Raw genomic sequence first — 15,183 nt, 5'->3', positions numbered from 1 at the left:
GGCTGGACACAGAAGGGGATGCCCATTTTCACACTGGGATGCTGTTTTGCACACTCAGATTCAGGTGTAAATCTTGGCATGCATGAAATCACTGGCTCAAGATGACAGACATTTCGTTTGATGAAACCTAAACTGGAGATGACGTCCAGGAAGGGAAAATGCTACATGTTCACCTCGCACATGGGCGCAAACAGCAGAAATGCTGCATACGCGGCTAAATGTGATTAGATTTTAGGGGGTAACGATGGGATTTCCCTGGGATCTGAAAAGCCCAGCTGAAATTAATTAAAATATTCTCTGATTCTACTATTCTATGAAAATAGCAGTTAATCATTAATCACTGTGATCATTACCAGTACCAGAAGGCTGGTCCATGGTTGGGACTTTAGAGGCGAGGGATGAATTCCCTGCTCTGCCACAAACTTCCTGGGTGGCCCTGGGCCAGTCACTTAGCCGTTTGGTACAAAGGGGATACCAGCTCTGCCTGCTGCACGGGGGGGGGTTCTGTGAATTGCTCATGGCTCTTTGCTGATATTTATAGTGAATGCAAAATATGCTGAGCTAAAGATCTGATGATCAGGAGACAAACCTGTGTTCAGCCTCCCACTGACTCGCCTAGCTGTGTTTCCCCAGCGTGTATGTGCTCATGGGCCTGATCCTGCACATTGCTTTGCTGGTATAGGCCCTGACGCCTGCCCAGAGTCTATTCAAGTCAAGGGATGCCCATACGAGTGGAAGGGATGGATCATCGGCCTGCAGGATCAGGGCCATGGACATGTCAGCCCTGACCCTGCTCCCACTGCAATGAACGAGAGAGCTCTCAGTGACCCCAATCGTGCAGGATCTGGCCCATAACACGGCACGGGGTCAGGGTCAGCTGTTGGCCTAACCCATCTCCAGCGAGTCTCTGGCATGCTCACACCAACCTTCAGCCATGGGTCTGGGGTCCAGCCAGCTCTACATGCTGGTACAGGGAGCCGTTCCTTATCCGCACTCAGGCTGAAACGCACCAGCTAACCCCGGACTTCTCCCCGGGCAAATAACAAGTTATAGACTGTGGATCAGATCCCCGGCTGGTGTAAATTCACCTGGCTCCATTGCTCCAAGAGGGGCAGATCGCTAGCTGGGATCCTCAGGCCGATTCACACTGGGAGCTGGACACCAAGCTGCACTTTGTGCTTGTGAAAATCCCCCACTGTGCTGAGAGGAAATTGGCTCCAGGGAGCTTAACAGCAAATTCATTCTGTCTCTGGCTAGGGGATAAACACAGGGGCAGAACGTGGCCCATTGTTAGTCTGGGACTGAATTTCTCTCTACTAGCTGGAGCTAGATTTGCCTGGAGACGCTCACTTTCCTTTAAGGAGTACTTGTGGCACCTTAGAGACTAACCAATTTATTTGAGCACACGCTTTCGTGAGCTACAGCTCACTTCATCGGATGCATACTGTGAAAAATACAGAAGATGTTTTTATACACACAGACCATGAAAAAGTGGGTGTCTTTTTCATGGTCTGTGTGTATAAAAACATTTTCTGTATTTTCCACAGTATGCATCTGATGAAGTGAACTGTAGCTCACAAAAGCTTGTGCTCAAATAAATTGGTTAGTCTCTAAGGTGCCACAAGTCCTCCTTTTCTTTTTGCGAATACAGACTAACACGGCTGTTACTCTGAAACCTGCCACTTTCCTTTAGAGGATGTGACTGTATTTCCAGCTCCAGTCACTATAATTCCCTGTTCCACCTCCCCTCCTGCACTGAGACCCTTTGTGTTTATTTCACAGGCTCCCTTGTCACAAGCCAGGAAATCTGCAGCTCTCCCGGTGAGTGACTGGTCCTGGGAGCACAGCAGGGATTGGAGGGTTCGGGTTCAGACACGTTCCACTGGAGTGAGTGAGTCAGGTCCCCAGCAGGTGTAAATCGGCCCCGCTCCAATGGAGTGAATGGACCTTTGCTGATTGACACCAGCGCGGGATCTGGCCCCAGGTGTTTAACACTGATGTGTTTGCTCCCCAGGCACTCTCCCCGCCCCGCGGCTGTTCCTCGACAGGCTGTCTGCTCGCCAAGGGGACACAGCCATGCTGTCGTGTTTAGTCCCTTTGGACGCCCCCATGACCCGCATTGTCTTCTGCAAAGACGGGAAGGAGATTTCTGTCCAGCCCAAGGGAGGAAACATAATAGTCTACGACTCACCCTACACAGTGTCCAAGGAGAGTGCAGGGGCCTTTTCCTGCCTCTATCAGCTCAAGGATGACAACAACCAGGAGAACAATTCTCTCCCCAGTGACCCCTGGGACCTGCACGTGGATGGTAATGCAAAGCACTAATGGTGGGCTTGGGGAATTGTTTCGGACTCACTTGAAAACAATTTTTTTCAAAATTTTCAGTGAATCAAAAAGTTGGAAAAAAACCCTTCTTGAGGCTGCTGTTCTACTCCTCATTGGTATGAGGCTTTTGGCATTTGAAGTGATGTGTAATCGCTGTGTATCTGCCCCACAGATGGTGAGGGCTCTGGAGAGAGGACATTGCTCCAAGGTAAATGGTTTTGCTCCCTGCTGTGGGATTTCCCTGTAGGAAAGCGGGAGGGCTGGGCTGGGACGAGGGGGGAGCACATGCCAATCTCAGAGGGGAGACTTTACCGCACCGCATGTGCCTGGGGGTGGGGGGGCAGGAGGCCTCAGGGGCTCACCTCCGTGTGGGGAATGTAAAATGTCCAGGCAGACCCACATGCCACTGTCTGCTCCCCAGGAGGCTGGGGCCTGCCATGTCCCCATGCTGTGGCTGGCGGTGTGGAGGGAGCCGGACTCTTACCCCATGGCGATGGAGGTCACAGCTGTGCAGAGCCTGGCGGGGACAGAGACAGGGGTTCGGATTCCACAGGCAGCGGAGCCAGGAGATAAACGAACTAGCCAGTTCTCCTATCACAGAGCCCCTAGCGATGGCCTGGACGGACGTGTGTCCATGGGGCAGGGGCCTGGGGAGGAGGCAGGGTCCGTGTGGGCTCTGGCTTTGTGAGGCAGCATCAGGCACAAACATCTGGCCAGGGAGTCAGTGGCTGCCGGGCTGCGATCCTGCCCCACGCCGGTCAGCAGCAGACCTTGGTAGGGTTCCCATACGTCCAGGTTTCCCTGGACATGACCTCTCTTTTGGTCCTCCCTTGTTTTTGCGCTGCTCTGAAGGCAATGCCAAGCCCACTGCAGGGCTCTGCGCCCTCCCATTCAAAGCAGAAAGAAACTTTGTACCTTCCCTCCCCCTTCAGCTCCCCCTTCCCCCAGTAGTGTCCTGTGTTTGGGAACTTGAAACATGGTAACCCCAGACCATGGTGTCAGTGCTGCCCCTTGGAAAGGGCTCCATGGCACAGGTGAGGGGCCGACCCCAGTTGCCCCTGCCTTGGTGCTGGGTACAGGGCAGCAAAGAACCAGGGCAGAGCGGGGTGAGGAGCCAGGGACGAGGTCTCTAAACAGCTGGGCTTGGGCATTCACAGGCTCCCCGAGGCTCGTTAGGGACGTATCAAGGCCAGGTGCAATGTCCCCTGTGCAGAAGGGCCAGCACTTGGCAGAGGCCCCTCCAGACAGGCTGTGAGCAGGACTCATGTTGCAAGTTCACCTCCACCTTCAGACCGCTCACCCTGCTCCATCCCCTGTCCCAGGGCCTGCTATCCCGCTCTGGGTCTGGATCCTCTGCTCTGCCCTGGTCCTGCTCCTGCTGACTTCTGCCCCGATCGTCACCTGCATCCAGAGGAAAAGAGCCATCATTCGGTACGATCCGGAGGGCTTTAGGTGGAATGGCATGGAGGAAGAGGAAGGAGAGGTGACTGAGGGCTCTGGATGTCTCCCCTGTCCTGGGCAGGTTGGAGGGTCGTCTGGGATTTCAGAGAGGTCTGTGGTTTATGCCTTTCTGCAGAAACCCGTCCATGAGGCTCAGGGGGAGTAACTCATTGATCAGACTTGGGGGGGGGAGGTCGCTGATAAATGTGTGACACCAAGCAGCCCCCATAGGTTCCCCTTACATGGGATATGAAAGTTAGCTTAACTCCAGACCCACCCATTTCCCCCTCTTTCCTGGCCGGTGGCTAGGCCAGCTCCTGCTCTCTGTGCCTGTATCCTGGGGCAGCAGTGGTGAGCAGGGCCCATCTCCTCACACTGCCCTGCCCTTCAGTCACACCAGTGTGTGTGGGTGTAAATCCAGAAAACCTCATGGCCTGCAGCAGCTTTACTCTGGGGTCATGTGCATGTCACCAGGCCAGGATCCAGCCCCTGTGTTTGAGCAGAGACATATTTGCTTAATAAGGGTTTAATTTTCACTCCTGCTGGGCCAGGCTTGGGGCCAGGGATGCTGTGGGCCCTGCTCCGGTATGGCACGCACAGACGGGAGGGCTGGGAGCTCCCAGTGATAGCTGGAATTTTCACAATGGCTGAACTCTTTGAACACCCCCCCGTGGACACACACACACACACACACACACTGTTCCCCACACACACACACACACACACACACACACACACTGTTCCCCAGACACACACACACTGTTCCCCAGAGGCTGTGATTTCTATCCTTGGTTGTTGTAGCATAGGGGCAGACACTGAAGTACAAGCCCTGTTCCATACAGCTCCACGTCCCACTCTGCTCTGCATTACAGGCGTGCGCTACAGGTTTATGCTGTAAAGAGCTGAAATATTTGTTGTCTAAATATGAAATCGTTCCAAGTGGTTGCAGAAAATAAGCTGCGGTTTGGTGTTTTACTCTGTCAGGCCAGACCTTGAACAATACGCACTGTCACCTGCTCTACCAGGGGCTGGACTGGGGGTTATTCTTCCAGCCCCTCAGCCATGCTGCGAATGCAGCACTGCAATCATCCCTGAGCTAGAAATGAGCGTGGCAGACAAGTGATGGGGGATCATTGTGTCCTGAGAGCAGCATCGCTCTGAGACTGTGTCTATAAATACTACCGGGCTGTGGGGACAGGGTCGCAGGGGGCGGGGGAGAGACTCCTGCGCTGAGAACAGGACCACAGCCAGTAACCACAGGCCCGTCTCTCTGCTCACCTCACAGGCAGGGGGGCTCTGTTTAGAACTAGGATTGGACGGATTTGCTTCTTATTGGTAAATGTCAGCAAACATCAGTTTCCCAGGACGCACACAAACCCACGAGAAAATATTTCCATCGATAATAATAGAAATATGCAATTAAGCGAAGTAAGAGAAAGGCTGTGTGAGACATTATTAGAGGCTGATTTAAGGATATATACTGTGTATATATGACAATTTATGTTTTAATAGTTATAAAGCTTTAACTTTTGAATCTCAACGTCTACTGTCATTAAATAATTATTGTCTGACCCCTCATTGTAATTTCCTCCACTGTGAAATATAAATCAATAAATATACAAACGTTGCCGAAACCCCATGATTTTAACCAATAGTGAACATTTAAATTGATAACAAATGTTAAAAACAAACCTTCAAAATCAATATCGACATTATGTTTCAAAATTGTAATAAAAATTGAATTCTGAGAAGGCTATTTATAACCCTGGGCTGGGACCTGCGGGAGCCACCAGGGGACGTCATCCAGAAACAGACACAGCATATGTTATGGGATCAGTCATGTGACTCAGTCACACCCCCAAGTGATGTCCCAGCACCCCATTGTGATCTGCCTATGGGCAACTAAGCATACAGAGAGGGATGGGACATGGGGTGCTCTGGATCCAGCATCCTGGCAATTAGATGGAGGCACAACGCTCAACACGGTCCTCTCCCAGGGCACGGGGGCAGTGTGGGGAGAGGGCGCAGTGTCACCCCCACATGGCTAGAAAAGGGACAAGGGGATTGTCTGGTGGCGGGATGGAATGGGGGCGGTTGCTTAGAATCATAGAAACATAGAATATCAGGGTTGGAAGGGACCCCAGAAGGTCATCTAGTCCAACCCCCTGCTCAAAGCAGGACCAATTCCCAGTTAAATCATCCCAGCCAGGGCTTTGTCAAGCCTGACCTTAAAAACCTCTAAGGAAGGAGATTCTACCACCTCCCTAGGTAACGCATTCCAGTGTTTCACCACCCTCTTAGTGAAAAAGTTTTTCCTAATATCCAATCTAAACCTCCCCCACTGCAACTTGAGACCATTACTCCTCGTTCTGTCATCTGCTACCATTGAGAACAGCAGCTTCTTTATGAAGCTTCTTTATGAAGAGCCCTGGAGAGCCCTCCTGGGGAAATGGAACAAACTGGGGAATGGGATGAATTCTCGGGGGGGAGGGCAGGAGCAGATGGTACTCATGCAGGAGGGGAAATGGAGGCCATTGTTATGAAACAATGTTCCCATGTTGGAAACAATGGGAAGCAGCACTGCCATGTCAGTGATACCTTCGGGTATGACAGGGAGGGTGCCCCAAGTAAAGATGGCCACCATTTCCCATTGTTTCTAAGGGAAATGAAGCCACAGTCTTCAATTCTGCAGGCCACAAAAAGGGCAACCTCTCTGCCACATCAGGGACATGGGTGGCCATCTTCTCTGAGGGCAGCTTATGGCTTCACTTCCATTTGAAAACAAGGAGGAAATTGGACATCAAGGCCATGGGCAGCCTCCCAAGGCTTTATGAAATGATAACCATTACCCAGAGGGCAGCCTACATCTTCAATCCTAGCAGAAACAATGGAAAATGGCAGCCATCTTTACTAGGGGCAACCTCCTGTTCACATCCATGGTATTTAATGGCATAGTAGCCATTTTCCCTGAAGGCAGCCTGTAACTTCAGACTTATTGGGAACAATGGGAAATCAGAGCCATCTTTACTAGGGGCAACCTCCCTTTCACATTCCAAGCCTATAGTCTCATGGCAACCATCTTCCCCCAGGCAGCTTCAGGCTTTTTCTATAATGGCATTAAAGTCACAGGCTTCCCTCTAGACAGATAGCTGCCATGTTGCTACACCCTTGGGATGTGAAAGGGAAGCTGCCCTTAGTAAAGATGGCTGCCATTTGTGACAGCAGGATATGCAGGGAGGAATTTCCAAAGGGGCTTGAGTGTCTGAGGTGCTGACTGCCATGAAAGGCCATGAGTGAGGGGTGCCTGACTCCTTTGGGGCCTTTTCAACACCTAACCCTAAAATAATGTTGTTATTGTGGAAACAGCTCCATTTTTAGGGGCTTTATCTGGAGAACCTCTTTCTCAAAGGGCCTCAGATTTCCTTCACACACTCTGCCTCAGCCACTCACCCAGGCTTCCACTTTTCAGGTGGATTTGACTTGTCCTGTGGATTTTAGGCAAAGTTTAATATTCTGCTTTAAACAGAAACTTTGTTGCTGCAATAACTATGGGAAGCCACCATTGCTCTGTAATTCTCTCTCTTGGCTCGCCTGGGAGTTGGGCTCAGAGGGGCTGGTCTAGTCCAGTATCAAACCCCAAAGCTGGAGAGTTGGGCTCAGGGGGGCTGCTCTGATCGGGTATCAACCCCTCAATCTTCAGCATTTGGGAACAACAGAGAAACTGCCCAGCCCATAGGAGAGGAGCTGTGCAAACAACCTCCCCCTCTCACCAGGGAGTGAGGTCCCTGGCCATTGCGAGGCCGGTAGCAGACACGGCCCCGTCTCTCACAGGGGCTGTGGCTTTTCTCTCTGAACCTTGGGGAGCACGTGGCAGATCAGAGAGCACCTGCAGCTTCTCTGGTCCCTGCAGATCAGCAGCGGAGAGGCCAGATCAGAGAGCCACGGCATTTCTCTCACTGAGACACTATGAAGCAGAGCGTGAGAGACGGTGCCTGGATCCCCGAGAGGCAGATGCCGCTATGGCATTGCCAGCCTGTGGGGTTATCACGGCTTCTCCCCATGATCCTGCCGCTGGGCCTATGGCTTCTCTGTGAGTATGGACACAACGGGCCTGGTTGGGTTTTAGGAGAAGGCTGAGATGAGACAGGCAGAGAATTGTTTGCTTAATTAGTCCTGAGAGGCATGTTCCAGGTGGGCTGTTAGACTGCCATCGCTGCCCTAGACCCCAGAGAGGCCTGTGCCAGCCCACCACCCTCATCACACACCCCTTATTCCAGGAGAAGACATTTTGGCAACTCAGAAGAAAGATCCAGCTATTGCTAAAATGCTGCCGTATAAGTTTTTGGGGCACAAACCAAATACCAAGAGAACACAGGAGGATGTGGTACATCGAACATTGTGTCACTAGAGTTTGTATGTGCACCAAGCAAAAGAAACCTCACCAGCATACCAGATTTCATCTAACTACCATAGTTACAACAAGTACCAGGGGGTAGCCGTGTTAGTCTGTATCCACAAAAACAACAAGGAGTCTGGTGGCACCTTACTTCCTTAGTTACAACAGAAGCATTTGTACTTGTATCCATAGGCTTCTTCCATCTAGGAAGAAGCAAAGAAAGATATGAATACATCTGAGCCTCGGTGGATCACTTTACTTGGTTTGTCAAAGTCTACCCTACCACCAAAAACTCAGGAAAGACAGTGACAGACAAGATCTTCAATTAGTTTGTTTTAAGATTTGATTTCCCCAAAAGAATCCATCCTCAATAAGGAGCAGAGTTTGAAAATAGTTTTTTCTCAAAGGGTAGAGTACTACAGTAAGATTTAAACTTCTCCCATAACCCCATACCACCCACAGGGCAATGGGCAAGTAGAAAGGCTGAATCAAATTCTGCTGGCTACATTGATAACCTTGCCAGAAGAACAAAAATCATACTGGAAGGACTCCCTTAATAAGACCATCGATGCCTATAACTGTACACAAAATGATGCTACGAGTTCCCACCCTTCTATTTATTATCTTGAAGATAATCACATTTGTCTATTGTCATTGCATTTGTTCTACCTATGAACTCTGAATCTGCACCTAGGAACCATAAAGAATATGCTGAGAGACAGAAACAGCAATTGAAAGATGTTTATGAACTGGCCTCAATATGTTCTCAAAACTCTGCTATTCGTGGTAAGAACCATTATGGTCAGCAAGTGTATGGTGCTGTCCTCTGGCCAGGGGACAGGAGTACTTGTCAGGAAGGGGACCAGGCAAACTAACATCCTATTGGGAAGATAAAATTCATGTTAGAACATGAAAGGAAAGGGGAGAGTTCACAGAGTAAAGGCAGAGGGTGGAGAAGGAGGTGATAGAGTTTGTCACCACAAGTTTTGGCTTCTCTGGGTTTTCTTGCCCTTGGATATGACACTGTGCTGCACAGCACCACTGCAGAAGACACAGAGATCAAGGTAAATAAGCAAAACTGGAAATCTAAGGGCGAGTCTCTGCTACATAGAGGCAGTAGCTATGTGGACGGGAGAGCACTGTCTACACAGGGGGTTAAGGTCGGTATAACTATGTCACTCAGAGGGTGTGGATTAATCACACCCCTGAGTGATGTAAGTGATACTGAAGTAGGCTGTAGTGTAGACCAAGCCTCTATAAGGACAGAATTTGGACTCCAGTGATTCTGACAGTGAGAGCGAAGACAAACAACATGGTACCCATGGCATGGTGACCCTGAATTCAGAGGCAGAAACATTCCTTCCACGGCTGGGAAATGGAGGTGTTGTTGATCTTGTAAACTTGAAGACAGATGACTAGTCTGATGTGACATCCACATCAGCCAATGAAAGACATGAATGGCAAAATGTGACCATGGACCCTGAAACCATCAGTGCACAAGAGGACAGATCTCGAGAACAACCCATTGTCACCTGAGGTCCTCTGACTAGAGAGGGAAGAGCCCCCCAGACACTGACCTATGAACCTACTCATCAGTGTCTAATTCCAGCTACTGGTGAATGCACCATGGCTTTATCCTTGTGTTTACATGCTGTACCTAGTACCTATTCCTGTATCTTATCCTGCATTCTCTCCAAGATTAATGTAAATGAAGAGACATTGGCTTCTGGTTTGGATATTGCTCTAGAAAAGGGGTCGATAGCGCTACATAGTTAGTTTTATGTTTCTTGAGTAGATGTTTTTTATGTCTAATGACTTTGTCTTACATGGTTATACCACTTACCATGTGGGAGCTGGTATTTCATAAGATTTGAGGATCTCTGGGGATTTAAACTGTTCAGAACTGGCTATTTGGTTGGGCAATGGAACAACCCTTGACACAGACATTTCCTGCTTAATGTGAATTAAACCAAAGAGAGATGCAAAAGTTTCCAGATCTGATGAAAAAGGAGCAAGACAAAAGCTCATCTGAGACCGAAAGCACGAGCTTGTGGAAGTCATAGGTGTCTGCTAATAAGCCAAATGGCTGGACGGAATGTTTTATATTTTGTTAATGGGAATATTTGGGGGATATTATATTTCCACAGGAGGAGTGTAGCACTGATATGGGAATGTCAGGGTTCTACATACCTGCATCCTGTATCTCTAAGGCTGTGTCGTGTCCCTTTAAGGGTTTGGAGATCTGCTAGCGAGGCTAAAGAGGAACAGTGGGGATGCAAGCTGCACCCCCAGGAGGGTTTCTGTCATTCTCCAGGGGGACCCAGCGGGTTGCAGCCTGCGTTTGTTTGGGGAGTTGGACATTAGGTTTAATAAAATTCCATTTTTAAAACCATCCCTGGTCTGGCAGTGTAACACATGCTCTGACCACCAGACCCCTACAGTCCCAGATCCAGCAGAGTTGGGGGTAACAGCTTGCACCCAGATTCTGGTCTGGTCAGGTTGGTGGAATTAACACAGCTCATCCCCCCAGTTCCCCTGGGTGTCCCCTGTGCAGCACAGAGACGTGGGCAGCAGTTGATGGGGTTGTGGTTTGTTGGGAGTGGCAGGGACCTTGGTTTGCTCTCACTGAGCATCACAGGCTCCCTGTGCCTGCCGCCCCCTGCTCAGTTCCTCATTTGAGCTCCTGGGGCATCAGACTCCATGGAGCTGGGGACTGGGGTATTTGGAGCAGCACTGAGGGGTCCCTCGCTGTCCCATCATGTGGTGTGAGCTCACTGCCCTTTTTCTCCATGAGTGCCAGCTTGGGCGAGGGTCTGAGGCCAGCACTTGTGTCAGTGGGGCAGGATCGGAGACAAGGGTGAGTTGGCTGTTCAGGCAGCGTGAGAGGCTGGGTGCTGAGTACCAAAGGGGCCAGAGGGCTGGGGGAACGTTTGTCTTAATAATGGGGAGGTGAGTCAGGGAAAAGAGGAGCTGAGACCTGAACCTTCACTCCAAAATGGAAACAATATCCTGCACCCTGATCAGGTTGCCCGGGGTCAAGCCAGAGTCACTCATCGCCTGCAAAGGCAACAGGGCTAGATTCTGATCTCAGCTCCCCTCAGGTTTCAGAGTAACAGCCGTGTTAGTCTGTATTCACAAAAATAAAAGGAGTACTTGTGGCACCTTAGAGACTAGCCAATTCATTTGAGCATAAGCTTTTGTGAGCTACAGCTCACTTCATCCGATGAACCCAGACCTGGGCTTTGAGATTTGTGGCTGCTGGTAATTTTTGTAATGTAGCCATAACCTAAGAGCTGAGAACACTTGGGGCTGGAGCAGTGCAGAAACTTCAGAAGGTGACAGAGGTGTGCAGTGGCAGAGTGGGCAGTGACCGGAGTGGGCAGAGGCATCATTTGATTTTCCTGCATTCCTCCCCTAAGGCTGGAGCTGAATGCACCTAATGGCACCCCTAGACCCTAGGACTTCACTTACGGTGGACAGCAAACTAAGAGTGCGGTGTCATGGACAGAAAGGGGAGTGGTGTGTTAACGGGACATTTGTCCGCTGGTCTTTCAGAAAGGGGGAAACTGAGGCAAAGCCACTGCTCCACCTGGGGCCAGGGATTTACCTGTTGTTTGCATACGTTTGAGTCATTGTTGTCATGTTTTCTCAAATTAATGCCATTCTTCCTTCTCCCCTTAATAAAATATTTCTTTTGTCGCACACAGACTCAGTGCTTGCAAGACAGGAAGTATTGCTTCTTAGAAACACCCAGGGCTGGTGTTTAGTTTTCCCAGATTTCTGGGTGGGAGCTCAAGCCAGTGTTGTGTTATAATTTTGAGAGGAACCCCTATATATTGAAGCCAGAGCTGGAACTGGAAGAAGGGTTACGTATGTATTGCAGAGGAGTTTAATCTCCTCCTTTGTACAGAGCAACCCTTATGCCCTGGCACCAACTCTTTCAGAGGATGGTCACAGCTCCTCCCAGGGCCATCATCCGCCCTGGGGCTCACAGAGATGGTGGGTTTTGCGCAGATCTCTGTATGCAGAAAGACACAGGACTTCAAAGCGGGAGACACAAACCCTGCCCCTCAGTCTGTCATTCTGTCCCACAGAGGGGTATTCTGGTGCCTCCCCTTGTCTAATGTCCCCTTGGTAATAAATCCAGTGACAACACAGGTCTGTGGAGTTCTTGGAACTGGCGGTCTTGGGTTCTGATCTCTTCTCCCCCAGGGTAAAATGAAAGAAACCCGCTGAGTGCAATGGGGTGAGGGCCAGATTCTGATACATTACCCTGAATCTATCTATCTATCTATCTATCTATCTATCTATCTATCTATCTATCTATCTATCTATCTATCTATCTATCTATCTAATGAACACAGTTCTGATAAGGCAGCTGCTGGCTGGGAGCCTCCTCTGTACAGCCTCAGATCAGGGTAAGCCTGGGGAATTTAGGAAAGACCTCCCTGCTCTACAGCTAGCCCCTCCATCCCAAATGTAAAGGTGCTCCTTTAATCTGAGATTCCACAGAGTCTTCCCATCCCAGCCCCAGTACCTGTCCATGTGGTCCCTGGGCTGGATGGAGCTGGTGATGTTTCAAGCCCGGTGGGGTGGCAGCTTGGGAAAGACAGGGCCGCACCTTCCTGGGGGCCACCGACTCGGCCGTGCCCTGTGCCATCCTGCTGGAACTGGCCACGGCCTTGGACGTGGAGCTGCTGAAGGCCAAGGAGCAGGTGAGAGCTTCCCAGGTTGGGGATTCTACTCTTGTCTTGGGGAAAGGAATGGAGTCTAGTGTGCAAAACCGGGAGGGATGGGAGCCGGGACTCCTGGGTTCTATCCCGAGCTCTGCTGCTGTCCTGGGTGCAGTCCCCTCACCTGTCCAGCAGTGCCAGGTGTTGAGTGATCCCCGTGTCTCTCCCCAGGGCTCTGAGGTGACGCTGCAGCTGCTGTTCCTGGACGGTGAGGAGGCCTTCCGGGAGTGGAGTGAGAGGGATTCCCTGTACGGGGCTGTCCATGGCCAAGGCTCAGCACCAGCCGGGCACCAGCCAGCTCCAGGCTATGGTGAGAGCTGCCCGCCTGCCCCTCTGAGGAGTTCTGCATGGGGGATCTTTCAGGCTGGAGGGAGATGGTGAGGGTGCCTGTCCGGGGTAGGCGGGGGGCTCAATCTGTCTGCACTGGATCTTGTACCAATCCCTCCCTCAGATCCTCCTGGGGTGACTGGGCCCCTACAGATTTAACCCCTCATTGCCTCCTTGCAGAGCCTGTTTGTCTTGCTGGACCTGCTGGGGGCCCGCCACCCGACCATCCAGAACCACTTCCCCTTCACCGCCTCCTGGTTCGACCGGCTCGTCGGCATCTGTACCAAACCTTCCTTTCTTCCAGGGGTGGGAGGGGGCTTGCCCCCCCAGACACTTGTAGCAGGACAGCTACCTCCTCCCCCGCCCGCCAGTCCTGATGGTCCTGCGTCTGTCTGACAATGAATAAAGGTGCCTGGGTTCTAGGCCCAGCTCTGGGAGGGGAGTGGGGTCTAGTGGTTAGAGCAGGGGGGCTGGGAACCAGGACTCCTGGGCTCTATCCCCAGCTGTGAGACAGAGCTGGGAGTTGGGGATTCAGTCCCCGGGGCTGTTGACCTGGCATCTTTCACCAATACTTTATTTCCCTCAAACACGACTTGTCAGGTTTGAAATCTCCCCTCCCTCCCTGGCAGCGTCTCCAAGTCCTCAGGGAGCTCTGTTGTGAGCGGCCAGGTGTAGCCCCCTGTGGGGCTCATTCTGCCGTGCCCCAGCCTGGCAGGTCCCAGGAACCAGTCCATTCCTCACTCTCTTCTCTGTGTCGCCCAGAGAAGCGTCTGCACCGGCTGGGCCTGCTGCAGTCCCACCCCTGGGAGCAGACGTACTTCCAGAGGGAGCCTGTCTATGGGCCTGTCGAAGAGGACCACGTCTCCTTCCTTCGCAAAGGTACCTGTCCTGCCCCCTGCTACCGTTCATCCAGGTGCAGAGCAGTGTGGGATGGACAGCTGGGGAGGCCTCCCCAGGGGAGCCAGGGAGGAATGTGTGCAGACAAAGTGTGGTGAGACTCCCCCAGGCTGCCACACAAGCCTGGCCTCATGAGTGGAGCAAGGGACTGAGACCTGGGTTCAGGTCCTGGCTTTGCCACTGCCCTGCTGGGTGACTTTGCTGCTGTCTTCCTCAGTTTCCCCATCTGTGAAGTGGGGGGAATCATTCTGACCCCCTTTGTAAAGTGCTTTGGGATCCCCTGAGGACAAGGGCTATGCAAGAGCTAGGTGTTATTTACAGGGGTAAAATGCTTTATAGATGATGTTTGCCTGCCTGGCACACTTCACCCCAGAGGTGGCTGCATTTTGAACTTAGGCTCTGGGATCCTTGGGGTGAAAGACTTTATAAACATATCATTGCTATCTAGCCACTTGGCCCTGACTCGCTTGATGTCTCTGGCCAATCTGGTTCCCATAATGCACCTGGGCCAGCTGCTCGTTGCTAGGTCAGGGGAGCACACGGCTCCTAGATGTAAGGTCAGGTCGTGCCTGAGGGCCTGGCTCCATCTACTGAGACAGTGTGCGCATTTAGAATGTCGCCCGTCGCCCGCTAGTGGCTGGGCCACATGGGGATAATAGTCTACTACTGCTGACAATAGTGGAATTACTCTTGTAGCTCCAGCAGTAGAGGCTGGTGCTTGCAGTGATGCAGATCCTGGGTTGGATCCCTGCTGACTATCCATGTATCTGTCTGGCCGCAGGAGTGCCGGTGCTGCACCTCATTGCCATCCCTTTCCCGTGGGTCTGGCACATGATGGAGGACACGGAGCAGAATCTGCACCCCCTGACTGTGGAGAACCTCTGCAAGATCCTGGCTGCCTTCCTGGCCGAGTACCTGTGGCTGTGGCTACCCAGAGCCTCCCCTGGCGAGGGAACCAACCCCTCTCTGGGCCTCGCAGGATCCTTCGCCCCTCCTAGGCCGAGCTCCATGGGGCCAGCAGCCAAAACACCCTAGGGACCAGGCAAGGTGGCTTGGGGGGCCCGG

The 15,183-nt window shown here is 51.6% G+C and overlaps 1 pseudogene; it reads left to right on the top strand.

Annotated features, from left to right (window-relative positions):
- Window positions 1-2,109: 2,109 nt before the first annotated feature.
- Window positions 2,110-15,153, top strand: LOC144929791 (glutaminyl-peptide cyclotransferase-like protein; annotated as a pseudogene).
- Window positions 15,154-15,183: the final 30 nt, after the last annotated feature.

Source organism: Lepidochelys kempii, chromosome 23 (genome assembly GCF_965140285.1).
Source record: "Lepidochelys kempii isolate rLepKem1 chromosome 23, rLepKem1.hap1, whole genome shotgun sequence".
Taxonomy (NCBI): Eukaryota; Metazoa; Chordata; order Testudines; family Cheloniidae; genus Lepidochelys; species Lepidochelys kempii.
Note: the sequence above shows the minus strand (reverse complement) of the source record. Positions and strands in the feature narration are given on the sequence as shown.